Raw genomic sequence first — 19,275 nt, forward strand, 5'->3', positions numbered from 1 at the left:
CGAAGGTTAGCATTTCTCTGATCTCCTTCACGATGCATGATAATCAAGCGGTGCAAAATTTTGAAGGGAAATAAAAGGGAGGTGGAAAAAATTAGGAGTGTGGTGGGAGGCGGCTGAGATGTGCGAGCATGATTTATGGCATTTTGCTCTTTAAGTTAAAGATGGCAAAGGGCTGTTCCGTCAGCAAACAATTCAATCACTGAGCCCTTCAGTCCGGACCCTTTGCAGAAGTAATTACCATCCCACCCTGAAGCACACATCCATCTTAAGGCTTTAAAAAGCCACTCATTCTTCATTCATGGAAATCAGCCGCTGCTTCCTTCTCAGTCATATGGTCGGCGTCTAAAAATACTTCAGGAGTCATTTGCCAGGCTTATTGCAATCAATACGAATCTATTCCAACACGGACATGTTCTTCATTTTGGGGTGCAACAGAGAGCTATGCTCAAGGAAAAAAGACAAAATAAAGGGTGCATGTCATCTGTAGCAGCTTGAAATTGCTCAGTTTGCATGATTTGTAGCTCAATAAAACAGCTGACAGAAGTCAAACATCAAAAATTACAATATGTTTTCACTTTCTGAGTGCATTCTTGTAACACCCTTAAAACGATCATATTTTATTATTGTGTTGTTGCACGCAACATGATAACCTGCCAAAACTTTAACAATTTAATTGTTTATATTATATTGTCATCTCTTATTGCATCAATGACAAGCAGTTGTATTATATAATGTGGTGGATGCACAGATGTGTCAGTCACACCATCGCAAAATGTCACACTAATAAATATGAATCTTATTATGAACAAATAACTTCACGCAATCTTTTACTGACAGATAAAGTTGAATAAAAAATTTCACAAAAAGAAATCACACACAAGCAAACAAAGTAACAAACACATTCATTTAATCTTCAGACCATAGTGAAGCTGTGTGTTAATACTTTTCCACCACTGATATCAACTGCAGATGCCCAAACAACCAAAAACTATACTTAAGGCCAGACAGAATCTCTGGACATTTATTGTTATTTCTGTTTTTTGTAAAAAAATAAATAAATAAAAAATAAAAATATGCAGATTAATGTAGTATGATTTTGGGAGTATCATAACAAAAAAATAAGAAATTTAAAAAATGATACATTTTTAACTTTTGTTTAATGTTTACAATGCAAATCTAATTAGATACATTTATTTGGTAAACAAAGCTAGCACCTCATATAATATATTTTATAAAAAGACAGAAAAAATGACTTTACAAACAGTATTGTAAATAAATCAAATGAACACTTTCATATTAGCAAATAGTATTAGTATTAAAAAAATTAATACATTAAAATTTACATAAGTAAATGAATAGACTCCATTATGGGCTAAAAATCTGCTGATTTCTGCATGTGCAGATTCCGTGCGGGCCTAACTATACTGTAATATCAACACTGCAAAAGCACTTTGCAACAAGTCACCTCTAATTTACACTATGGAGCCTAAATAGGAATGGCAAAAACATCCACAGTATAAATGACATCTGTGACCTGCCTTAGCTCAGAAGTCAGCATTAGAGCAAACCTAAAGCCTGTCCCAATCCCCATGAGCAAGAAACACATCCCTGTGGCCTATTCTTGTTCAGCTTCTGGACAGCGTGTATCGGCTCCCTGCAGGAGTGCGTGTGTGTGTGTGTGTGTGTGTGTGTGTGTGTGTGTGTGTGTGTGATCTCTCAGGAATTTGTTTCTAAACACTTTCCTCTGTCCATAGTCCCCAGGGGAGAGATTTCTGAACCCAGCTGTGTGGAAAGAGGGGTGTTAAGCATACAGCACGGCATCTGCATCTCTCAGTACTGGACAACCAAGTCTATCTGACCCAATCCTTAACCAGAAACAATTATTATGATTTATGAACACACACTGTAATAAACAGTGCTGCTATAACTAATATGTAATCTGGATTATGTAATATGATTTCAAAGTCAGCTTTATCGTCAATTCAACCACTTCTACAGGACATACAGAGAATTGAAATTGCGTTACTCTCAGACCCTAGGTGCATGACAGATAATATTAATACAAAAAGTAGAATTTTAAAAATTACAATAATTACAATTATACATATAATCTAAAAATATAAGTTTTATAAAAGCGGCTGTTCTTGATCTCCCTTTGAATATTGCATTATACATTATAGTTTATATTTGCATATATATTATTTTCTAATATCAGTACAGTACAAAGCAATTAGGTATTAGATTACAGTCATAGACATAATTTTAAGTTTTTTTTGTCATATAAACTGTAATCAGTATCAGTCCAGACACTTGGTGACACAAACACTTAAGCAAAACCACTCCAGGTCATTTCGTTTGTGCTTTTGCTAAAGCATTATGTCTGTTTTACACCACAAGCGTGAGCTTCACATCAGATTTACATCAGCATAATACAGTGCAGCTGCAGACTCATGTGGACTGTACAGCAGCGGCTTCAGATATAGAAGATATAATGTGATATGTATTTATTTGTAGGAACATGAAGCATGTTGTGCTTCTGGAGCTCAACAATCACCCTTGAGTTATTGAATAATTCACATGATTGATGTAAACTCTGGTTTGATTTTGCAGTGCTAGAGCCTGTATTACATAATAAACTAAAACATAGTTATATAAAATATAAATAAACGTATACATAAAATCTAATATTAAATTATTTTTTTTAAATTCTTCATTTTTACTTCTGACCAAGTATGGCATATTAAAATCAGTTTTTATTTTGATACCATTTTTACATTTGCTGTACATTTGTTGAATTAATGATTTTGTTTTAGTTTGTTTTATTTTGTGAACACATTTGTATTATTATTTTTTTATGTATCTAGTGTAACGGAGACCAGATAGTGAAATGCTATGCAGGTAAACCTCACTCCTCTGACCTCAAAAGGTGCTCTAGCAACAGACGCTATAGAGGCCATGGGCTTTAGCCTCCTTTTTAGAGCAACCAACTCCCATACAAAGAATCACCAGTTAGACTGCAGTAAGGCTGGTGGGTTACAGTAGTTTAAATAATTAAGTTTAGCAGAGTTTAGCAGAGTTATCCGAATACATTGAGTGTTGAACAGAGCAAAATTTAAAACCCCTTAGTAATTTATTTAAGATAATTTTTTAAACAGACAGACGCTGAATCCAAAAAAAAAACACAAATGCAACTAAAATGAAAAAAAAATCAAATTATGAAGAATTAATACAAACTTTTTCATATTAAACATCATGTATGTAGTGAAGCATGCATGCCTAGTTTATTTATTTTGGCAAACCAAGGAAATGTGTTTGTCTGTAAAAGTGCCATCAACAGATACTTCTCTAAACAGTCTTAGGTCCGATTTTCCACCACAGATTGAGTGCCAATCATTTCTGAAAATAATCATTATTTTATTTCAATTATTTTTTTCAGTGACTATTGTTAAGGAAATGTTTTTGACCAATGGTTTTAGTATTAGTTTTCATTTACTAAAATAATGTTTCTGACGTACTACAATTCTTGTTAAAAAAAAAAACACCAGACATGCTTATTATGTACAGGGCTCAGCATATATGAGGACACCCCCCACAAATCTCTCATTTAAATTAATATTTCCTATACGATGCTTTACAATATTATATTTGTGCATATACATTAATTTAGTCAGTACTGAAGTAAAATCTGGAGCTAATCTAACAAAATAATTTACAATAATAGTAAAAAAATAATAAAAATTAAAAAAAAAATAATAATAATAGTCCAAATTTATGTTATAGAATTTTTATTTTTAAATTCAAAAATAGAAAGAAAAAACATCAAGAATTGCAAAAATATATCAAATTTTGGTGAAATGTAGGGGGTTTTTTTGCAATATTTTGCATGAATTTAAATGTATAATCTTTTAATTTCTATAGAAATTCTGTGACTAAAATATTATTTTAATAAATATCTGTTAATAAATCTGTTTTGTTCAAATGCACCAATATATATTACCCATATTCAATGAGAAATGAAAAAGTATTTATTTTTAAAATGGGGTGGACTCGTATATGCTGAGCACTGTACATTATTAGTACTTTTTGTGTAAAATGGTGTTTATACATTAAAAAGAGTGCTTACACTTTAACTGAGTGTGACAAAATGTGACAAAAACAGATTTTAAAATAAAATACCCAAATACACTGCAGTGCTCTTCAAGCAATGCTCCTGCTTGGCACTCATACACTACTGCTCCCAGTGTGAATGCATGCACTCAATGGAAACATGCATGCTGAAAAAAACATGTGCTGCTCACACTTATGGTGTGAAACCAGCCTTATACTTCTTACAGTGATAACTGGAGCACTCTGAGGTTGTGACAGTTCCTAGATCGCACCAAGGGTTTAACCTTGACCCTTTCAAATACCACAACAGATCTGATCATAAACCAGACTACATCACTCCAAAAACACAGAACTCAAAACAGAATCAACTTATGTTCAGATATTCTCACATAAATAACCCATGTGTCCTCATATCATACTGTACGTCTAAAAAAAGAGACTCTGAAGAAGTGTAATACATAAGGTCTGCTGGTAACATATTTATCCATTCAGCAAAAGAGAACACAGCCTTTAGATGGGCCTTTCCCAATTCCCAAAGGTATGCTATACTCTCCTCCCTGTTAAACATCAATAACCCAGTGACGGTCGTATCTTTTAGTACACATTGGTGTTCTAGAAGCTGTCAGAATCTATGTGGTGCTGCAGCTCTGATCAGAAACTCTGGGGTGGTGTGGTCTCAAGCATAGATGAATATTTGATATTTCTCTTGATAAAAGGCCTAACAATTTAAATAATACAGCAGACAAGATCCCCCAGGGCACATCCAGGAACCATGAAATGTTGCATTAAATATTTACCTGTCATTTAACTTCAAAATGCCATATCTACGTAGGGAGCTGACCTCTGACCTCTTCGTTCTTAATCAAGATTTGTAGAAGGCCAGTCAGGTAGAAGCTTTTAAACAGTAGATTTGTACTAAAAATCATTCAAGCCTACTTGACTATACAGATAACTAGCATTGTGAGATGCAAATCAGTTAGCTGGTAAAACAATTTTGCCCAACTTAACAGCAGATCTATTGAAATTCCCCAGTTGAAGCACTACAACTTACTTAAATCTATGCATTAATATTACAAAAGAAACATGTTGTTATTTATTATTACAACAAACATGGAATATCCTTGTGAAGGCACTCAGAAACATTTGCAGAGGGTGTGGATTACAGGTACTGTAAATAATATTACAGGAATACTGAATCTCTAACAGCTTTCTAACAATACACTGGGGTCTTACGAAGCGAAACAGAGAAACTGAACATTATTTACAACACCATTCTTACACAGGCCAATTGTTTTGCTTCGAAAGACCATGGTGTACCGTTATAAACAGTTGGGGTATAAGTTTGTTTTCCCTCTGTTTTCTTTTTGGTTTGTTTTTTGAGTCTCAAAGAGGCAGCAGTCATTCACTTTCTGTTGAAGATTTGTTTTATTTGCCTACATTTATTATAGCCTGAAGGTGTGCAAACAAACAGCAATTTAGATTTTTAGATTAACTGTTTAATAGATGCCATATTCTCATTTTAGGTTTAGACACACATGAACAGTGAGATAGCAATGTTCCCATTGTTTATGCTTGATATGTATTCCAGCTCATACATGCATAAACACACATTGTTTTCTCTTATTTGTTTCCTGCAGCAGTGTTTCTCTATTATCCAACCTTCTTTTTATGATTGCAACTCTTATTGCAACGTTCTCCATACATGATAAAGCAGTGTCATAAAGAATAAAGTCAGAGGCCTTACCGCTGATGGTAGGCTGTGATTCCTGAAGCAGGTGTTTGAACAGGAGCAGGTCTGACAGGTGTTTTGTGAAGTGTTTCCATGGCTGTGTTGGGCCTCGGTGCACTGCAGTTTTTTTGCAATCCTGATTTAGAAACACAAGGTCAGAGTCCTCCGGCTCACAAATCTAAATTGGGCAGCATGTTTGGGTTCAAAAGCTCGCTCAAACTAGAATAGTGAGAGTAACATACCTGGAGGGACATATCCAGAAGGGAAAGAAATGTGTTGAATCTTCGAGCACTGGCACTAATGACTAAAAGCCCAAAGTAAGTTTGATGTGAAGGAAAAGATTTCCTGGCAATTAGGTTTGTGTCTTGGTAACCTATTTCTCGCGCGTGCGGATTTGCTCACGCGATGCGTCCATCAAGCTAACGTTATATAAAAAGAAAGACCTGACGTAATGTTACCGTATACATTGAATTTGAGATCGTGTGCTGTAAAACAACACCAATAAAACGTATTTTTGAATTGTCTAAGTCCGCCACAAATTAATCCTTTGCACTGAATCTTTTGAGCGAATCAAACATTTTGCATAACCGATTCGGATCGAGTCGGATCTTGTCAGTGAATCAATAAATTGGCTACCCGCAAATGGCGCAGATCAAGTGACACTAACGTTTGAACCGGATCTTTTAAAGACTCGATTCATTGTAAACGATACCAGTTCTGGTGAAAAAATTTCATTTTGACGTATCTTTCACTTAGTGAATATATTTTATGTAAAATTTGACTACTAGACTATATCATAAAGTTTCTGAAAGTAGTCTAAAGTAAAAAAAAAAAAAAAAAAAAATATATATATATATATATATATATATATATATATATATATATATATATATATATATATATATATATATATATATATATATATATATATATATATATATAACTTTATGATATTTATTAAAAAATAAAACAATTTTGCTGTAAATGGTAAGATTTTCTTTCACTCTCGAAGAACATATTAGACTGGACAATATAGAGAAATTATATAAACAAAAACATATAAAAGACATATGGCAAACGATCATTTTTACTGCTTGCATAAATGTTACTCTTTCATCATTTGTCTGGAGAAAATAAACAGGAAAAATGACTGACTGACATGTGAAACAAGAAATGAGAATGGTGGGGAAATATGTACTATGATTAATAAGGCTTTTTTCTGTTATAATTCATCCATATATTAGTCTAAACGGTTATTGGAATATGCAGTAATCCATACTCTGTGTTTAATAAGGCAACATGTAGTGGATTTATAATAAATGATGCTCCAGAGTAAGTTAAGTGAGCAAGTTTTTGGCCTAAAGGAGGGGACAACTCTGCTGATGATGCATATTAGATATTTTCTGCTAATTTGTAACAAATGTGCTCCGTGTTTAGACTTAAGCGCTCTCCCTCCTGAAGCAGTTCTGTCAGTAAACAGATTCATAAATTACCAGCATCTTTATAGTGCTTTTTTTCCCACAGCAATTTCACATCCAAATATTTTCAAAGAAGGACTTGTCAGCAATATTAGTAGGCCAAACTTTTCCGATTGGTTCCAGGCAGGTTCTTTTCATGATCAGAATATGGTTTGATTTTTAATTGTTAGTTATACATTTAATTATGAGTGAAACTTCCCACCCAATATAACCATCTTTACTATATGTGTAAAGTTGTCAGAAATTAACCTTATTTTGGACACTAAAATAATATATGAAATGAAAATTTCAGTCTGCATATACACAGGCCTATGTCTGTCTAAATGTGTAGTTCTCTGCCTATAAGACCAGTTTTGGAATGACTGATGGCTTTATGGCTGTGGTAATTACCCAGTTGGTTAGAGTAATTAATGAGGCTGTGTATATCATGAGTCTGCAGTTGGCCACCCCTGAATGCTAAGCGAAATAAGCTATGTAAGTATATATTTACTGGAGTAGATTAGAAATCTGGGTGGGTTGAGAGCTGCTTTCCATGAAGAGAATTAAACAGTGACATGAGAACTGACAGATGTTCTCAATCTTGGGGTTTTAAAGTAAATAAAAACTGCGTATACATAATGCATAAGAGCAAGTCCATCTCTGAATGGCAAAGTTTTGAAGTTGTCTTTAAATCCTTGAACTCAATTAAAATGCTGTGTCAGCATCCTAAAAACCCTCAGATATGGCTGAACTAAAGTGGTTCTGCAGAGAAGAGTGGGCCAAATTGCATCACAGTGCTGTGAAAGACTGATTTAAGTTTTTTTTTTTTTTTTAACACCTGGTTAATGTTATTGATGTGAAAAGTGCAGCACAATGAGAGTTTTGAAAAGTATTTAGTTTTTCAATTTAAGCAGGTATTAGATATTAGGCAGACAGTCTAGTAATAATCGAATGGACTATCAAAATAAACTGTTTTACCTTTCTATTAACAAACATTTTTGCATGTTTTGCATAATTTTGCATTTTCTTTAAATGCAACATTGTTTTGATAAAAGATGTTGTTTAAAAGTTGTTTAAAGCTGTGTAACTTTAATACACAAGGACAGTGTATAAAGATGTGTCTGCATTATCTTATTTATCTTATTATCTTCCAGAGCCAATAACAACTCAACAGCAAAGTAACAATATAAATAGGTTTTTTTTACAAAGACCACTGGAAAGTAATTTAATACAACATCCTGAAAATTCTGTTTCGGTCCATAGAGATGATTCACATAGTTATTTTCTTTAAAGGTACATATTTTACCCCTTGTTCAAGATTTACGAGAAGTCTCCAGAATGTGTCTGTAAAGTTTAAGCTCAAAACACCCATCAGATTATTTATTAAACATTTCAGAATATTGGAATTTTCTGCTCTGAACACAATGTATCTCTGCCTCAGATATACAGCCAAGTGACAGACATGAAGGAAGCAGATATCGCGCACATGTACAAAATAAACCTGATTTAATGTCCACAAACTGGGATTGAAGTATCTTCTTTCATAATTGTACTGACATGCGGCTGTGGTAGAAAAGATGGTAAAATTGCTGTAATTTATTACAAACATGCACTGTTTTAAAAATGTTAAACTTGTAAAACTCATTCTTGATTTGATGATGATTGATGTTCACATTAAGCTGAACAGATCTTTTAATCCCAGTTGTTTTGTGCAAAACCTGTTGATATGATTATTACTACAGAGACATGTTAATATGCGGCTGTCAGTAAAATCATCACATTACGGTCAGCCTAAAATTGGGAGGGATATGGATCCTCTTTTAATTTCAGCAAATTTAAATAAGAGGCTTATTGTCTTTATATCATACCAATATGACTCTGGACACACTATACACTTCTTTCCAAACAGCTTACAAAAGATGATTTTTATCATAGGTGCTCTTAAAGAAAGGTGAAAGCCAGTCTCAGTCGCTTTGGTGCATTTCTCACAACACTATTTACATTTGCACAAAAGGTAATGCATTTCTCAAAACAGTTAGTCATTTGTGCACATCCTAGTAGCAGTTTCTCATTCCTTCCAACAAATTGCAAATGCTTTTGGATATGCATCAATTGCTTTCATACAACTCTCTGCTATTTATAACATTATCATCTGCTTCTGTCAGGTCAGTCAAAATTAACTAAACTTGTGAATGCTGAATAGTCATTCCATATAAAACTAATTTATTTCATTACTTGAGTCATTACAGTCAAAAATGTTGAACTAGTTGTCAAAATCTGTTTAACAAATTTTATTAAAAAAATGTAAATCTTTATTTTACTGAAAATGTCTCCTAAATTGAACAATTTCATGAATAATTTACAGACCTGTGTGTGTTGTAGGTTCAGTTCCGATATGTACTACAATATTGTTTACAGTTGTGCACAGCTCTACCCAAAGGAAGTTTATGTTTGTTGTAAATAAGAGTGTATTTATTCTTTTGCACAATGCTGTGAATAAATTAGAATTGTAAAGAGAAAATGCAGTAAAAATGTGAAACATATATTCAGTGTCTTGTACTCTGATACCTCACTAAATGCAGTGATGTCTAACTTTACTGTAGTTTTCAAATGACTGTGGAAATAGTACACAGTGCTGTCTTGAGCATTTTCAGGAAGTGTCACCAAACTCTGACTTTTTTTGCATTGAAAAAATGTGCAGAGTAAACTGTCATAATGAAAACATGACAAAGCCATTTGACTATCTTGTTCATAAACAATGGTGTCAGGACTTTTTATTTTGATGACACTGACACTTTCATTGACATCAATACTTGCTTTTGAGGAATGAACTATCCATTTTGAGCATGTGACGCGCAATTGCAGGTTATCAGCTAGGTTTTGCAGTTTGTACTAATTGTTTTAAGAAATGCATTAACTGTTGTGCAAATATAAATAGTGTTGTGAGAAATGCACCAAAGTGACTGAGAAAAACTGTAAATATGTGCACTATTAAAAACTATCCTTGATATAATATTTTAACAATATTAGTTGTCTAAATCGTATTCAATGTCTATAGGAAATGCTCTTTGGCTGTACTGAAAAGACCTCGCAAATTCAAAAGGGACAACAGTTGTTTCTGAATGGTCTGGTGGAATAAATAGTCCATTCAAAAAGAGTGTCATTGTAGTTATCCACAAAAATGGAGGGCACAGCTAGTCCATTTGTCTGTAGTCCATTCTGTCCACTTCTGAAAATGTGGGGTGTGAGGACGATGATAGTGAGGGCCACATCACTACATTTCCAGCACAGGCAGTTCCTATTCAGCCTGAAAGGGGTTAAAAGGTTTAGACTTGCTTTGAGACAAAACCAACACACTGTCATCAGTTACTCACCTTCGTGTCTTTCTAAAGCTGGGTGATTTGATTGCTTCAGGGCAAAACAGAGGAAATATTTTCATTCTATATGCTGTAGCGGTCAGCTCTGTAAAAAAGAATGGAGAATAAGTTCTAGAAATGTATGACTTGTATTCACTATAATTGTTCCCATTCTATAGTGTTGGGTGGTAACATTACAGGAAATATTTAGATTTAAGTTCTTGTAATTAGAATATATTATGCTTTAAATCAGTCAGATTACTAATTATCTTTTTTCTTAATACTTATGCACTATCATGCATATTGTTGATCTATAAATTAAATTCAAAAGTAATCAAAAAGTATTAACTTTATCATGCTGGGTAGCAAATTGTATAATTTAGACAAATCTACATAAATCTTGGCTTTGATGGATGGATGAATATACGAACAACTGACTGATAGCACAATAGACCAACAGAAGGATAAAAGAATAGAATAATAAATGGATGGACGGAAGGGCGGGCGGGAGAACGGATGGACGGACGGACGGACAGACAGATAGATGATAGATAGATAGATAGATAGATAGATAGATAGATAGATAGATAGATAGATAGATAGATAGATAGATAGATAGATAGATAGATAGATAGATAGATAGATAGATAGATAGATAGATAGTATAATAGATAGAGCAATAGATAGAATGGTAGATTGAACGATTAAGAACAACTGGATGATAAAAGGATAGAACGATAGATGGATGGACGGAAACTATTTGCAGTACTGTCCTTAGCTTTACTCCATAGACGGATAGTTCTTAGTGACTTTGAATAAAAGCTTTTTGAACATGTATAAATGTAAACAGTTCTGCCTGACAGACTTAAGGCCATAAAATGCACCATCCAGTGATGTTATCAGTTTACTCATACATAAAATATCTGTAAAGAGCGATGGTCCATTTATGTGAGTGACACGAAATTATGAAAGGCATAACAGAAGATAGTGCGAGAGCGAAAGGGAGGAGGAAGAGACTGTAAAGAGCCGCTGTCTGAACGTTTAAGGGCAGAAGGGTGCCACTGGTTAAAGTCTGACACTTCAAAGCGGCGTTTGATGTAACGCAAGCCTAAAAGCAAACAACTGTCTGCCTGCTGCTGTGCTACATGTATCTCGCATGACCCTGTGGACATTTCAACTAATGCAGACACACACATTCACCAGTTTACTTCACCCTTTATCACTCCAGCAGAGCTTTATATGATGGTGTCACATCTCCCTTCCCTTTCAGCGCTTTGGATTTGCTTTTTGACATGTGGAAAAACATGTTCCAACCTGACAAGCTTGTAATTTGTGGCATTACATCTGCTGGTGATTTAATGAAATTCTTTAGCTGAAAAAAAAAGCGTTCCCATTTTCAGACAGCAGAATGGCTCACTTTTCTCTATATAAGCAAACAAAGGGTAATAATGACCACAGAAACAGAAGCAACAGTAAAAGGAAGAGCAATAAAAACATGTCTTCCAGCTAGAGTTTACATTTCGCAGCATAACATTTAGAAATATTAGATCATTAATGTGCAGAGAGAGAATGTAATCGCAGTGGTTATTAAAAATTACGAGGGAGAAGATTAATGCAGATCTCCTGAGTTTAAGTCTGGTCAAGTGGATGCTCAGTCCTGCTCTAAATAAAGCGTGGGTGTGTGTTACTGAGAGAGAGAGTGAGAGAGAGAATGGATCCTCACAGTCAAACTGATTGATAACAGGGATGTGCATTTAGAATAGATCACTTAAAGCTGAATGTGTCGTTTCAGCACCATTAAAAACACCAAACAGAATTACTTCGCTCTCAAGAGTAAACCTCAACTTCAATCTTCAAATTCAGGTCAAAACGCCTCTTCAAAAGTTAATTCTCGATGAATAAATTCACATCTTTGTTGAATATCGCAGCTCGCTCTATATATCGCTCACTGATATATCAAGCCTAACACATAAGATTAGTTGTAGGTGCTACAGTATTTAATGTCGAAATTATAACTTTCCAAATGAATTGCTTTGTTATAATGTGAGAATATGTGGGTTTAAAGGAAAAATGCATCCAAAATTTTATCACTTAACAGAAATAATGTACAGTATAAAATATAAAGTCATGGTGCAGTGAAAAAATAATTAATCTTGTGTATGACTCCCATTAGCTTGGACGACTGCATCCATACAGTACATCTCTAGAATCACTCTGGTGGTGGATGAGGAGATTCCCCCATTGTGTAAAGCGTTTTGAGTGTCCAGAAAAGCGCTATATAAATGTAAAGAATTATTAATTATTATTATTATTATTATTACTACTCAAATAACTTATAATAAAGTCATCTGGAATGGCAAAAAAGCGTTCTTGCAGGACTCCCAGAGTTCATGAAAATTCTTTAGATTCATCTTCATCAGAATTTGCCCTCTCCATGTGGTTTGTAATGTAATGGGTGGCACAAATCAACTCTGCAGATCTCTCACATGCCCCCATAATGAATGTAACCCCAAACCAAGATTTTTCTTTCACCAGACTTGACTGATTGAGAATCTTGGGTCCATGTGGGTTCTAATAAGTCTTCTGCAGTATTTATATTTCTCAGGTAGTGTATGGTTGGCATCATCTCTTTTTACTGTTTGTGTTGTCCTTGAGGTCCTCAATGGTTGGCATCATCTCTTCACAGGTCTTGCATTACATCAATAGTACTGCTCTAGAGGCTTCCGGATAAGAATCTCCAGGTGAAAATAAAGAACAAAGAAAACAATTAGCATCAGTTGCTGTTCATAATGTATTTAAACAAGAGATATAAATATCACTGCAATAATGAAGTTCTATAAATGAAAACAGCAGTTACAGTTGAAGTCAGAATTATTGGCCCCCTTTAGAATTTTTTTTTTTATATATTTCCCAAATGGTCTTTAACAGAGCAAGGAAATTTTCACAGTATGTCTGATAATATCTTTTCTTCCGGAGAAAGTCTTATTTGTTTTATTTCGGCTAAAATAAAAGCAATTTTCAATTTTTTAAAAGCCATTTTAAGGACAAAATTATTAGCCCCTTTAAACTAATTTTGTTTTCGATAGTCTACAGAACAAACTATCATAATGCAATAACTTGCCTAATTACTCTAACCTGCTTAGTTAACCTAATTAACCTAGTTAAGCCTTTAAATTTCACTTTAAGCTGAATAGAAGTGTCTTGAAAAATATCTAGTCAAATATTATTTACTTTCATCATGGCAAAGATAAAATAAATCAGTTATTAGAAATGAGTTTTTAAAATGACCATGTTTAGTAAAGTGTTGAGAAAGTCTTCTCTCTGTTAAACAGAAACTGGGGAAAAAAATAAACAGGGGTGCTAATAATTCAGGGGGGCTAATAATTCTGACTTCAACTGTATATAACCAAACACAGAAACAAACATGTATAAGTATTTCTAACAAAATGTCTGGTGCATTATAGACAGAAGTAGTGTGTCCATCAGGTGGTTGTCAAGCTCACTCACCTGCATGGAGTGGTGTATTTTGTGAATGCTTTACTAAAAAGATAGGTCTTTAATCTAGTTTTAAACTGAGAGAGTGTGTCTGAGCCTCAGACATTATCAGGAAGGCTACTCCAGATTTTTGGAGCCATAAATGAGAAGGCCTCCTTTATTGGACTAAGCATCCATTATGTAAAGCAATTGTCAGAGAAAATGGTGGCTCCTTGGTGGTTCTTTCCTCTGTGGTTACCCCTAATAAAGCAGGGACTGAGCCAAAGAGTACTGATTGATTGGAACCACTTGAGGGTGAGCATATAGTGAGTACATTTTAATTTTAAAACCACCTGACGACGAACCAATTGGTAAAACTTGGTTTTAAATTTCTTTAAAAAGTAGATTTATGTAAAGATGATGTATGTATCCTAAATAATTCTTGCTTAGATTATGGTAATATTGCAATGTAACCTAATTATGATTGCTAATCATTGCAATGTTGTGTTATATAGATTACTTGGAAATCTTCTATAGTATTTAGTTGAAAATGAATTAATAGTAATTGAATATTGACTATATGAACAGTGATTTTAAAAAGTGGGTGTTGGGATTAAATTGCTTCACACACTGTAAAGTATCTAAGCTGAAACATTTGTGTCTTTTCCCAATAATAAATTTAAAATAAAATTAAATATGAAAAACACTTTCATGAGTTTGGATGACAATTTCCTCAAATTAAGCTTTTTAAAACATCAAAGCACCAAAACATGGGAGGAAGTAGCAGAAGAGCGTGGTGCAAACTGCTTTAATTCAAATTTTAACTCAGCAATTGGGTTTATAAACATTTTACCCAAATTAAGGTTGAAATCACCCAGCATTTTTTGATTACATGAAATTACATAAAGAATTTTTTCTTTCAAACTATTTGTATCCTGATCTGACCATTTTTTCGTGTCTTTATTTCCCTCATCGCCTCTCCTCTGATATGCTCAGCGTGCTTTAAATTGATCAGACTGCAGCTCAAGCCGCTCTGAGCTAAAGATCAACAGGGTTCAGTAGGAAACACACACACACGCAGGGTGGACAGAGGATCACACATGTCCCGCAGGGAAATGCCAACCTGATAAAGACATATGAGAATCATTAAAGACACAAAATAGAAGAGAGGGCCTCTATCAGGTCAGAGAGAATCAATGTTCTGCCAGTGGATATCGCAAACAAACTGCGTAGACCTGGAAGGAAATGTCATGCGTGCAAAATGTTGGTCAGAATGTCATTCTATCCAAAATTAAGGGATTTTCTTAGGGAAAAGGTGATTTTGGAGCACAAAATGTGTCATATAGTAAAGTGTTATCTTTGAAAATTATATTTAAACATTTTCTAAATGCTGAATCATTATTTTTCCATGTATTTCTTTGTTAGGATTAGACAATATTTGGACAAATATTATTATTATATTATATCTGAGGGTTCAAAAATGTATAAATTCTAAGATAATTTCCTTTACAGTTCAAATGAAGTGTTTAGCAATGTATACTACTAAGCAAAAGTAGATTTTTTTACAGCTAAGAACTTGAAACTGAGGCTACAACACAGGCACAGGCTCACCAAAATTGGACAAAGATTGGAAAAAACTGTGCTTGGTATGATGAGTCTTGATTTCTGCTGCGACATTTGGATGGTAGGGTCAAAATTTAGTGTCAACAACATGAAAGCATGGATCCATAAAAGCAAATGGCCTCCACAATCACCAGATCTCAATTCAATAGAGCAGCTTTGGGATGTGGTGTAACGGGAGATTTGGATCATGGATTTGCAGCTGACAAATCTGCAGCAACTGTGTGATGCTTTCATTTCAATATGGACCAAAATCTGTAAGGAAACTTTCCAGTACCTTGTTGAATTTATGCCACAAAGGATTAAGGCAGGTCTGAAGGCAAAAGGGGGTCCAACCCAGTACTAGTAAGGTGTACTTAATAAAGTGGCCAGTGATTGTATATTAACTGTAGGAACTGGAAAATATATATATTTTCATCGAACATCATCTTAATATTCTTATAATTTGTTTATAAAAGGAAAATCAACCATTTTGACACATACATTGTATTTTTGGTTATTGCCAAAATCCTACTGGTCCAACAAAAGACACAAATCATGAAATACAATGTAATGAAACTGAATCAGTTTGGGTAAATGGCTCATTATGTAATGTTTCCTGAAATTATTCATATTTAAGTTTATTAATAAGCTCACTCAATTTGTACATGTGCTTTATAAATCTGCTTCAAAGAACTTTCATGTTTCTGCCAATATGAAAGTTGTCACAATTTTCTCAACATGGCGATTTTTCATATCAGGTTAAACTTCCAAAATGCAGAGCTTTTGTTTCTCTCCTTTTTTCTCTATTTCTCCTGAGGTCCTGATAATCACTACAATTAGAGCAGAGTTAATTAAGGTCTTCAGCTCCGTCTCCTGTTCGCGCTTAACAATATAGATGCAGTCAGCAGCAGCGAGATAAAGTGATAACCCTACAGCCAAACAAGAGTCATTAACCTACGGGCCAAGACTTAAAGAAAGGAATCTGTAAAATATGTTTTTCAGCATGAAAAAGACGTCTAATGAGATTCACTTATGTAACTTCTCATTTACTTCATGTTTCCCTAAAAAAGGTTTCTATCGGCTGAAGCGTTTATAACCCGTGGACAGCAATCTATTTAACACAGAAACAATGTTCATTAAAAATCCAATCACTGTACAGTATCCTCACATAAACTGTAAAAATGCTGGGTTCCACACAATTCCTTTATGTTGTCCCAACACAAATAGATTAAACTGGCGTATCGTTTTATTTCTTTTTATTTTATTTATTTATTTATTTATTTATTTTTTTTTTTTACAAATTTCAGTGGATTAAACATAAAACAATTAAGTTCTACCAAAAAACATGAGAATTGGACTCACGAGAAGCAGCACAAGTTGTGCTTTTTGCGCAATTGACACACTTAATTGCGCAAATCGCTCGGTTGAAAAATCTGAACTTCAGGGGATATTCGCACCACGTTACCAGAGCTTTCTCTTATAGGGGAGTGATTATGATGTAGCGCCTGTTTTTGGTATCCCAGGGGGAAATCCTCCTGCGGACACCAGACAAAAGTTGATCAAACTGGGCTTCGCTCAGTCAGAAGCACCGCTGAAAGCTTCCATCATCCAGGTTAAGTTTCTGGAGAAGTTTATGAGCTCACAGAGCTGGGTGCACCTCAGAATGGATCTAGAGGACTCAGGCATGGCTCCAAACGAATCGACTTTGTTTTTCAGTCTTTCTAAAGCACATAAACACAGCCATTCTCTCAATAAAATCCATGTTAGCCATTTAGAAACGAAGCTAAAGCAAAGATCATAAAATACCCAAGACATGTCACTCATATTTTTTCAAACGGGGTTTCAAAAAGTGTAACTGTCAGTATGGTGAATAAAGCGCTGCCTACTAGTACAGGAGCCAATCATCGATCGCTATATGAAGAAAAAAGCCTGCCTTCTAGTATAGGAGCCAATCATTGATTGCTATAGACTGACGATACTCTGGGGGAGGGGCTTGGACCAGAGGTGAGTTTCCCCAGATTTTGTGTGACTTGGACGTTTAGAAATGAAACAACAAGAAAAGTTGTTGTTTAATTTAATTGGTGATTCCTAATATGAATCGTAAACTTGGCAAGCAATTTTGGAGAAATTTGATGATTCCCCATTCAGACAGAATGCCTGAGAGGCGTTTTAAAGATGGCTGCTAAGTAAAATGACTTGCCTTAAAAGGACTTTAGCTAGAGTCAACGGGCAGACAGAAGACCTGGCCATGACATGAATGTTCACGCATCTTTTTACACGCGAATAATGCGATTTATCCTTCATGTTCTCCCAATACAAATCAGTTACATTAACTTAATCGTTTTAAAAACTTAAGTAGACTGAACATAAAACTATTAAGTACTCCCCAAAAACATGATAATTGTGTTGTTTCAACTCATTTTAAATAAGTAATTTGAACTAGCAGCACAAGTCACTTTTGAGTGTAGCTATTATAAAAATACAAAGAAAAAGCACAAAGGCTGGACATGTGCAGTATTTAAGTAATTCTGTACTGTGAAGACCACTCATTATTGCAAATTATTCTGGTTCTTGATGCTCATTGGTCAATAAGCAGGTTTTATTCATACTTGTGTGCCACTATACAAGTATATGTGGTTTATGAGGATAAAGCATTTGCGTTATGTATTTTATACTGTAAATATAACAGCTTTAAACTGCTTGTAATACGGCCTTACCCCTAATTCAATAGAAAATACCTTCTTAAGTACACTTTTTAAGCATTTTAAATTATGAGGACAGCCTAATAAAGTAACACCTAGTCATACCCATCTCGTTATAAAATTGTGTTTCCTTGTATACTACATAAACAAGTACACACACATATACAAAAGATGCTTACAGCTGAATGTGTGTTCTTTCAAATGAAGTGTTTGGTTGTTGATTATTTACATATTGATTGATTGATTGATTTTCAGTGCATTTAAATTTTAGTCTAAAATTAGTCAACATTAATCTCATCTCAGAAATAGAAACAGAAACAGATGATGATCTTTTACAGTTGTAAACAAACAGTCTGTTGTGACAAGCTCAGGGGAGTTTGCTGCTGGTCTAGATTAAAGGTAATAATGTTTAGTAGCTTGTGCAGTCGGATTATGATACTTTACCTTGGTGTAACGTCAGGAGCCACAGGGAATCATTTTAGAGTGTTCTCCTCCTAAAGAAAAAAAAAACATAATACAATAATTAAGTACACAATAAAATACCAAAACAGGCTATTTCCAAGCAGCTTATTAAAACCCATAGTTAGGTTGTAAAGTTTAGTGCCCTCTAGCTGGTGTAAAAACAATTGCAATGCTGTGTTGTGTGTGTAGTTATGAAATTATGTATATGTGTTGTTACCAATCAAAATGCAGGATCATTGAAGCTTTGTGTCTATATATTTAGATGTTCCTTTACCGACTGTTTTTCCTAATTCCGCTTCCTAAATTTACATTTATGTGTTTAGTAAAGACTTTGGAACCTGATTTAAAGTGTTGTTTCTCTAGTCTTGTCTTTTACTAGTGTAAAA

General features: G+C 34.3%; 1 long non-coding RNA gene across 12 annotated transcripts in view; it reads right to left on the reverse strand.

The window, feature by feature from the left end:
* LOC141375626 (uncharacterized) overlaps positions 1 to 6,435 on the reverse strand; it is a 460,251-nt gene extending 453,816 nt beyond the window's left edge. For 11 of the 12 annotated variants that reach the window (XR_015497875.1, XR_015497874.1, XR_015497877.1 and 8 more), the window contains exons 1-2: positions 6,079 to 6,435; positions 5,852 to 5,972 (exon numbers count right to left, since the gene is read on the reverse strand). This is a non-coding gene — a long non-coding RNA (uncharacterized LOC141375626). Of the gene's footprint in view, positions 1 to 2,718; positions 3,567 to 4,080; positions 5,973 to 6,078 lie in introns of those variants that run through there. The other variant, XR_015497872.1, reaches the window with a different exon arrangement.
* Positions 6,436 to 19,275: the final 12,840 nt, after the last annotated feature.

This window comes from Danio rerio, chromosome 8 (assembly GCF_052040795.2).
Source record: "Danio rerio strain M-AB ecotype USA chromosome 8, GRCz13ab, whole genome shotgun sequence".
Classification (NCBI taxonomy): Eukaryota; Metazoa; Chordata; class Actinopteri; order Cypriniformes; family Danionidae; genus Danio; species Danio rerio.